Source organism: Vombatus ursinus, unplaced genomic scaffold, assembly GCF_900497805.2.
Source record: "Vombatus ursinus unplaced genomic scaffold, bare-nosed wombat genome assembly UNPS02005286.1, whole genome shotgun sequence".
Lineage (NCBI taxonomy): Eukaryota > Metazoa > Chordata > Mammalia > Diprotodontia > Vombatidae > Vombatus > Vombatus ursinus.
The window spans coordinates 1,648,245-1,657,204 of NW_020945064.1; the positions used below are offsets into that span (position 1 = coordinate 1,648,245).

At 44.8% G+C, this 8,960-nt stretch overlaps 1 protein-coding gene and 1 long non-coding RNA gene across 2 annotated transcripts in view; one reads left to right on the forward strand and one right to left on the reverse strand.

Moving 5' to 3' along the window:
• ZFHX3 (zinc finger homeobox 3) overlaps window positions 1–783 on the reverse strand; it is a 308,538-nt gene extending 307,755 nt beyond the window's left edge. The window contains exon 1 of the mRNA XM_027847585.1: window positions 730–783. The gene's annotated coding sequence lies outside the window, so the exon portion shown is untranslated. The remainder of the gene's footprint in view (window positions 1–729) is intronic.
• A 2,357-nt stretch (window positions 784–3,140) lies between these two features.
• Window positions 3,141–8,360, forward strand: LOC114032365. Its single transcript, XR_003567825.1, has 2 exons — window positions 3,141–3,402; window positions 7,704–8,360. It is a non-coding gene; the product is annotated as an uncharacterized LOC114032365 (long non-coding RNA).
• Window positions 8,361–8,960: the final 600 nt, after the last annotated feature.

An 8,960-nucleotide genomic window follows, 5' to 3' on the forward strand; every position in this document is an offset into this window, starting at 1 on the left:
AGCGGGGGTCGGGCGCCGAGCGCGGCGGGCGCGGGACGAGCGGCGGCGGCGGCAGCGGCGGCGGCGACGGCGGAGCCCGAGCTCGCGGGAGCTGGCCGGGGGCTCCGGCACGAGGACACGGGAAAAGTTGGCACTTACGCGGCTGGTTGTCCGGCGGCGGCGGCGGCGGCTGCAGCGCGGGCGGCGGCGGCGGCGGGAGCTGGGGGCGCTCGGAATCCCGACCAGAGGCGCTCGGGCTGCAGATCCCATCAAGGCAGCAGCGGCAGCGGCAGCGGCTGGCGGGGGGCGGCGGCGGCGGCGGCGGAGGCGGACGAGGCAGAGGCGGCGGCGGCGGCGGCAGCGGCGGCAGGGGAGCGCGCTCGGCAGAGCCCGGGGCGGGAGGCAGCCTCAGCCTGGGAGCCCGAGCCGCCGCCGCCGCTGCCGCCGAGCAGCATGGTCGGTGGGGAGTTGGCAGCCCCCCGAGCGGGCAGGGGCCGCCGACGAGGAGCGGCGGCGGCTCTAGGCGGTAATTGGGATGCAAAGCAGGCGGCGGCGGCGGCGGCTGCCGGGAGGAGGAGGAGGCGGCGGCGGCGGTGGCGGTGGCGGCGGTGGCTGCAGCGGTCGGAGGGGACGCGCTGGAAGTGGGAGCTGATGAGTGAAAAGAAAAAAAAGTCTTTGGATCTTTATTCTGCTAATTAGTTTCCTGCAAAAAATGGCTGTGATTAATTCAGTGCGCATGTGCTTCATTACCCAGGCACGACGGGAAGGGCTAATTAGCCACCTTCTGGATCAATAAGATTCAGCAAAAAAGAAAAGGGGGAGGTGGAGGGAGGCAGAGGGGAGGAAGGGAAAAAAAAAAAAAAAAACCAGGGGAAAGTGATGAGCAGGGCAAGGAGAGCAGGAAGAGAGGATGGGAGAAGAGACCAGGAAGAGGGAGAGAGGCACCAAAAGTTTATGCATGTATTAAAAACACACACACACACACACACACACACACACACACACACACGACTGAGATGCAGAGAAGCAACAATGGGAGCCAGCCTGGGATTTTTTATAACAAGATTTTTTTTGTTTTTTTTTTCTTTTCCCCTTTTCTTTCTTTTTTTCTCTTTTCTTTTTTTTTCTTTCTTTTCCCTTCCTTTTCTTTCCCTCTTCCCCTCCCCCCCAATGCAGCTGCGGGTGTTTAAATAGGAAGAAAGTAACAGAAGGCAAGAGTGAAGGGGGGGGCAGTTAAATGCCTAGGTTTAAATGAAAGCATAGAGAAGTATCAGAAACATTGATGGAAACACTTTAAATTGCAAATCTCGGAGATTTTCTCTAAGGAAAGTGTGAGGAAACCTTCTCTCCCTCCCCTCCCCCCCCCCAATGAAGAGGATGTATTTTTTCTTAATGGAGCAACTTTAACATATTCCATAGATTGGACAAAAAAAAAAAAAAAATAAGGTGTTAAGCTTGCCTTCAGAAATAAGATGAAATTTAGCTCTTTGGAAAGAGAGGGAGGGGGTTAGTGATGATTAGAAGAAACAAAAAGAGAGAAGTGAATAAGAACTAAATGGAGTTAGTGGGGCAAAGGGGTGAGTAAAGAGGGAGGAAGTAGAAAAAAGGGGGGAGAAGAAGGAAAAGTTGCAGTTGGAAACAAGCACAACTTTTTTTTTTTTTTAACCTTTCTGGACTTAGGAGAAAAGTAAAATCAATTTTCGCGTGTAAAGCCTGGAAAGCAGATGTTTTCAGAGCACAGAGCTATTTTGCCATCAAAAGCAGGGATGTAGTGAAGGCAGTGAAAAATGATTTTAGACTAAATTTTTAAGAAAGGAAAGCCAATGTGTTTAAGTAGTGAGGAAAGGTCTGTAGTGTAGAAAGGGAGGGGGGGTATAACATCCACCTCCTCTAATCTCTTCCCCTCCCTCATCCCACCCCACCCCACAAAAAAAAAAAAAATCTTACAGCTACCTCCAAGAGTTTGGAGCAGTCTGGAAGCCAAAGGGCTTGAAATGAAGGGATAGATTTCAGATAAAGACTAGGAGCTGCACATCCCAACAGAGCCCAAAGGAGATCTCTGAAATCAAAGGCAGCAGCCAGGGATACTGCTACTGTACCTGCTCCCAGCACATCAAAGCCATCACTTAGGCTGGCGTACAGTACCTCCAAAAAGCAAGCAAACAAATGAAGAACAAGAAACTCCTTTCTCTCTCTCTCTCTTTCTCTCTCTCTCTCTCTCTCTCTCTCTCTCTCTCTCTCTCTCTCTCGCTCTCTCTCTCTCTTTCTCTCTCTCTCCCTCTCCCTCTCCCTCTCTCTCTTCCCTCTCTCTCTCTTTCCCTCTCTCTCTCTCTCTCTCTCTCTCTCTAGTCTCAGCGTCACTGCTGCTGCAATAGATTTTTAATGACAAGTATGTATTTATGTAAGTCCTAAATATGAATTAGTAACATTGAGATTACAATGTCCGGAATAAAATAAAATGCAATTTACACTTTAAGTGGACTGAAAACAAACGTAAAAACAAAATTTGTGCTATTAAAGGCTTTATTAGTAAACCATGTAACATTGTTTAGGGAAAGAAAGCTTTACAGCTAACTTTTTCTTGGTATTTTTTTTTTTGCCATAGTCTAGTTTTATTGCCAAATTATTTTATAATGAATTGGAGGATTAATAGTGAAACCTGTTTGATTAGAATCTGATGTTTAATTTTATGAGATTTCCTAGTGATCTTAAGAGCTTGAAGCCTCTCATTAAAGCCCAGAGGGGGGAAAAGGTATAGGAGTTTTCAGGGTTACCTCATCTAGCCCTTCTGAACTCACTCTGGGAATAATGCTGTTTTTATTTAGGAAAAAAAAAATATGTTTAGAAAAATTGAGGGTTTCCTCTCTATGAGCCAAATCTGAGTTGCCATTCAGACTTTCCTAGCTGCTTTTCCATGCGGGACAGCTGATCAATAAAGCCAAGTCCAGCCTGTCTTGCTACAGGTTTCACCAGTCATTGCTTGCAAAACCTTTGTCATTTTCTAAAAATAAAAAAGCTAAAAGTTATTGTAGAAGAAGGGGCTTTTTTTGTCCCCCTTACAATGTGCCTTTTGTGAGGTTAATGCCATTCTGGGACTTTCTATAGCCCTGGACAATGGGGATCTCCAGGAGGCTGCCAAGCCTCTGCCTTTTTTCTTTTCTTGGCTTTTTTTTTTTTTTTAAGGGAAGGATGAAACATTCCTCCAGTCCAAACACAACCTCTACTTTGATTAAATAAATATTTATCTTTATTGTAACCATTGTATATTTTACCGTTAGTTTATACCCGGTTTCTGATTATTATTTAAATTTTTCATTTGCAGCAGCTAATCGTTTTTTTCTTTCAGCCCAAAGTGCAGGTCAGTGTAAAATGTAGCTGAATGAAGGAAGCCTGGTGTGTCTGAATTTTTTCATAATATATCAGGTAAGGAAAACTGTTCAGAACCTCAGGAGTATGTATATTACATATATTTTTTCATATTTATCTGCCTTCAGGAACCTTCATCAATCTGTTAGTTTTGCTTTATTTTTTAAGGATGTAGCAAAATTAAATCTCTGTTTTTAGGGTTAGAAAATCTCTTAAATAGCATTTATTTATTTTCGATTTGAAATATAAATAGTATCTACCAGGAAAGCAATGCTAACTAGGACTGAACTTGCATTTTATTTTCTTATACAAAAGGAACCAGAGAAAGCTAATGTCTCCATTGGTGTTGGTTATTTTGAGAAATCTGGACATAAATGTATGTCATGTTGCAATATAGGAAAATGCCAGCTTAATCTGGTAAATACTTATGCTAATTTTACAGAGCGAATTTGTTATATTGAGGAGAGGTACCAAGCTTGTATGATTGAATAATGCTTAGGTGATTATACAGCATGTGTAAAGATTAATTTACTTTTAAAAATGAAAAAAACCAAGGAATTCAGAATTTAAATCTTGCATTTATCTGGCAAGTAGGAAAGATATTTTAGACAAATCAGTTTTTTAAATGTTCACAGAATGTAGGAAATGTTGTATGTATGCTAAATATTGCATTCATTTGTATGTTTCTCAACCTATTTCTCGAATGAATGTATAGACATAAGTATGAAGAGGGATACACACACACAGAAAAGAAAATGTATAAATATACCTATGTATGTTTGTAGATGGATATATAAGCAGTATGTGTGTATACATAAATGCAAACATCTACCCGTAAAAGGTATGTATAAATAAAGGTATGGTACCTGCTTATATGTAACATCCATGTGTGACTATTTGTATTTATAGATATGTTTGTAGCTTCCATTCCTTGAAAGTACAAAATAGAAATGTTTGGTTTAATAATGAAGATTCGAATAATGGCTGATACTGAATAATGATCTGCTCCCCTGTAATCTTCAGGGTATGGACTGAAATAGGGAGATGGGGGATCATTGGGTCCAAAGGCTGAAGATACAGTGGGTCAATCTGAAAAGGGGAGAAGAAAAGGAAGGGGAAGGTCGAGGGGAAGATAGATCCTACCTCTGGGGCCCTGAGCTTTCTTCCGCAGGGGGCAGAAAAAACACACACACATGTGGAAGCAGGAAGGGGTGGAAAGTCCCTGTTCTATACAACTAGATAGACATAGTTAGATCTCAGAATGGTTACATATAGAACAATACCTTGTACCTTTTTGAATTTGCATTGTTATCCTAAATCTATTGTATGTGTGTATGTGTGGCTGTTCATTTCCCAAAGACAACATATGGATTCCATAAATGCAAACATGCCGAAGTGCATCTGTCTGGGTAGTTAACACAAACCAAACATCCCTCATTTCGGCAACTCCCTGTTATTCCTCTGGCTCTAGGAGCTCTGCCGTCCAGTGTCACTCGCTCATTGCTCTCCCATTCTTGTCCTTTTGTGGGCTCTTAAAGTGATCCAAAGAGCCGAGGCGTGGAGGGGGGCTGGTTGCACGGCTAGGGTTAGAGGCACCACTGCTCTTGCCCTTTGCTGCGAGGAGTCTAAAGGGTTAAGCTGCAAAGCAAGAGGAAGGGGCAGCACTCTTCCCAGAGCTAGGTCCAGCCGCAGGCAGCTCTGATTTAGGGGTCAAGTCCTTCGACACCTTTCTCCTGCTTCTGGAAATGGCAGATGATGAGGTAGAGAAACATAGGAGACAGAGAGACAGAGAGAAATACATTCAGGCTAGGCAGTTGCGATCCGTCTGCCCCCTTCGCCCCCAGAATAGAGAAGTAACATCCGAACAAATCGAACAGTTCCCCTTTCCCATCGGGGTGCAGCCAGTCAGAGCGCTGAAAAAAAATGTTAACTTGGTACCTCTGTCCTACAGTTATTTATACTGACCTGGCATGCAGAAAATCAACAAGGAATTTGCTCCAAACATGCCAGATCGTATAGATCTGTAGCTGTGTCTATGTATTTACGCATAAAGAAAACAGGTGTGTGTGTGTATGTATTCGATAAAGTTAGGGAAGTGTGTGTATGCATGGAGATGCTTATACATAGATCTGAAACTCAGGCAGAGCGCCTGTGCTCTTGGGTTGAATGTACATAGGAGTATAGAATGCGTTTCGCTCTCATTTTGTTTGTATCTTGTCAATACACTTTCTGATAAAGAGCTTTACCCCAAACTCGATAGCCTGAAGAAGACTTTATCAAGGTACTTTCACAACCCGGACTAATGAAAAGCAAATAGGTATTTGTTTCTCAGGCATTTGACTGGAAAGGGCAATCTGCTATGCATCCATCCTGCCCCTGGGGTTCTGCAGGACACAGTAGGGTGGGTGGGTGTCCGGTACGTGTTGGATGTATGAGCGCACCCAGATGCAACTATTTACATGCTGCAGGGCAATATGTGGAGTTGAATTCAGAGCGACATTCACAAACACACACTGAAGGACTGAACATTTAGCACAGTATCTCCTTTGGAAAGTTGCTTAAAGAAAAAGGAGTTTTCTGGAGAAAGCTGGCTCGAAATAACCGAACTCCCGAGAGAGGGGCGACTGCAGACAGAACCCTGGGGAAAGGAGGCGGAGCTGGGAGGGAGAAAGAAGGAAGATGGACTGGGGGAGCTACCCGATATCCTAGGTTGTAATTCCCGGGTTGGGGGCGGGGGTGGGAGGGGGGGAGTGGATGTTCCATGGGAGTGTAGTTTTCCTTGTTCTTCAGTTGTTTAGGGTGAGGGAGATTCCCACTGATGACAGTTTCTGACGCTGGGTCAGAAAGAAACTGATCAGCTGGCCCTCAAGAAAGCAGAACACAATTCTAGGAGAGCCACTCCTAACCCAGGGAGAGACTCCAAACCACTGAAATCAAACCAAGTCGGCCACTTGAATCCCCGGAGGTTCCATCCCTGGGGCAAAGGGGGAGGGGACAAGCCCCCCCCACTTCTTTTTTTTAGCTACTTCAAAAGAGACCACAACCTACTACATCGGGTCACTCCATTACATAGATTAAAGAGATATGTGTGTGTATATCTATATATAGGTATAGATATAGATACATATCCCAATTCTTAGAAGCAAAAAACTCCAAAGAATTGACACAAAACTTGGCTCGCCAAAGTCCTTGAAATAGTTCCAAGTGATCGTCATCCATTCATTTTTAATACAGTGCATATTGTGAAAATATGGGTCAAAATAGTCAATTCCACGGCATTTGTCAGATTCTCAGTTTCCTCCTCTTTTGCAATGGAAATTTGCAATGAAACCTTGGGAGCCGGAGCAGGTGAGAGGCTGTAGTGTACCCCAGTGTTTATTACCCTCACGATCAGTAAGCCCTTAGCTGTTATTTTCGATATAGTAACTTTTCTGTTTGCACCAAATCTGAAACCAGAGGCAAAGGAAGTAAAGGGAGAAATAACATCTCTCTCGAATGAAGTTAACAACTGGAGCACAGTAGATTCGTAGCTTAGGGATTTCAAAGGGTACAACTTGGGGAAAAGATCAAGGACAGTGTATCTATCTGCCAGAGAGGTAAGGGGAACCATACAAGTCTCGGAAAGCGAACTTGGGAGCAGGTAGATGGCATGGGGGTGGGGGTAGGGGGCAACCTGATACCTTGTGCCCATTTACACATGGATGTCTAGCGAAGGACTTTGGAAGAGAGAGATGCCAAGGGTGGCACATTCATTGCTGAGAGGCAGAAATGCAGCAGAGCTGATAATGGAGAGATGCACTGCTGAGCAATTCCACCCAGATGTCTGCATTTCTTGTAGGCACGTATTGTTTAATGGACAGGGAATTGAATACCTTTATTGCTGAGAAATGTAAAAAGAGATCTATCCTTGTACATATTCTTGGGACACGTGTGTTTCTTCTAAAGAAATAACTGGAGCCAACAGATTTTTTTTTTTCCCTAAGGAAAAAAACTCGAGTGAGGGAAATCGGTGGAGTCTTTTTTCCCTTTTCCCGGTATATGTGCGCGCCCGTGTGCCTCTTCCTAATTCAATGAGATTTTTTTAAATGGAAAAAAAAAATCCTGCTTATGGCCCTTGCCATCTCATTTTCTTCTCTTTACCCCAAGAAAAGATCTGAGGTAAATCTAACTTCATCTCTTAGGAAGGCTTTTTAAAAAGAAAACAATGTTTTAGGGACACGCACCAACTTTTTTTTCTCTTTTCCAAATGGAGCTTAAAAAAAAAAAAAATTCAAAGAACAACTTAAAGCAACGAACAACATCGAAGAGGCTATTTTCCCAGGCAATAATTTTTGGATTCGTTTATTTTCTACCCTCAGAAATGAGAAAAGGGAGCATCCGATCTTCCTTGGCGCGGATCCCGCGAAATTCGGAAGGCGCGGTTAGTAAAAATGCAAGAGTGGAGGACAGCTGGTGGGGTCAGTAAGCACACCGGGAACTTCCAGGCGACACCCCTCTGACTAAGAGGAATTCGGAGGCGCGAGGAGCAGCGCCGCCCAGACCCCGTTCATCTAGAAAACAGTCAGCTAGGAGCCCACTGGTCCCCTTCAATCATGATGGAGTTAGGGTGACATTTGGGGACCACTCAGCCTTCCCATAAAGGGAGTCCCTGTTGCCTCCGGACTCCTTCAGGTGAACCGGGCGCAGAACCTTGGCCACTTTTTTTTTGCCCACTTGACCCACCCTTCCAACTTCTGCCCAGTAGCCTTCTTCCCTTCCTTCCTCACCTCACCTCACCCCCAGAAACCTCCAGGGGCCAGGCGGGGCAGCTACAGGTTGTTTCGATCTAGCCTCTTCCAGATCCGAGATACGGAAAACAGCCTTCTCACTTTTCTGATGCTACAGTATTTTCCTGCTCCTCTGGATAGTCTGCTAACGCCCACATCCCGAAAGGAGATTATTTTGAGTTTATTTGTTTGTTTGTTTGTTTTTAGTTGCTTAAATCAATACATCAAATACAAACTCTTCAAACTTAATGGCAAAAATTCACCCTACTTTTTAAAAAATAATTTTCTGACATTTTCCTTACGTCACTCCTCTCCCCAACAAAAGGGGAAACTTTGGGGGAGTCACATTCAGCTAGCGATTCAGGGGAGACCCTCTTGGGGATGGTCTTGAGGACCATCGTCTGGTCGCCACATACTTCATACAGAGGTGTGCGCCGCGCCCCAGTCAAGAAAGCCAAGGTTACCTTGGTTCCAGGACCCTGGTCCGGAGGGCCTTTGGGAGCTAGTGAAATAACTGGAGAGATTTCCTTCCCCCCTCCTCAGTAACTATCCTGAAACCCACCCTTCCCCGAGGGCCCTGTTTCCCTCCCAAGGCCGAGAGGAATGAAAATAATGAGAGTTCTCCCACTTAGTTTTATTGTCCTCTCCCAATTAATAACTGGTTTGAAGAAGTCTGCCATTTTCCTCTCCGGTTGCCCCCACACCATGGCTGAAGTGAGAGACATTTTCCCTCAGGCTCGCTGTGGCTGGGCATTCATTCATTCATTCGTTCGTTCGTTCATTCATTCATTCTTCCATTCTTTCTTCCACTCATTCAACAAATATCCACTCCCTACTATCACTGCCCGA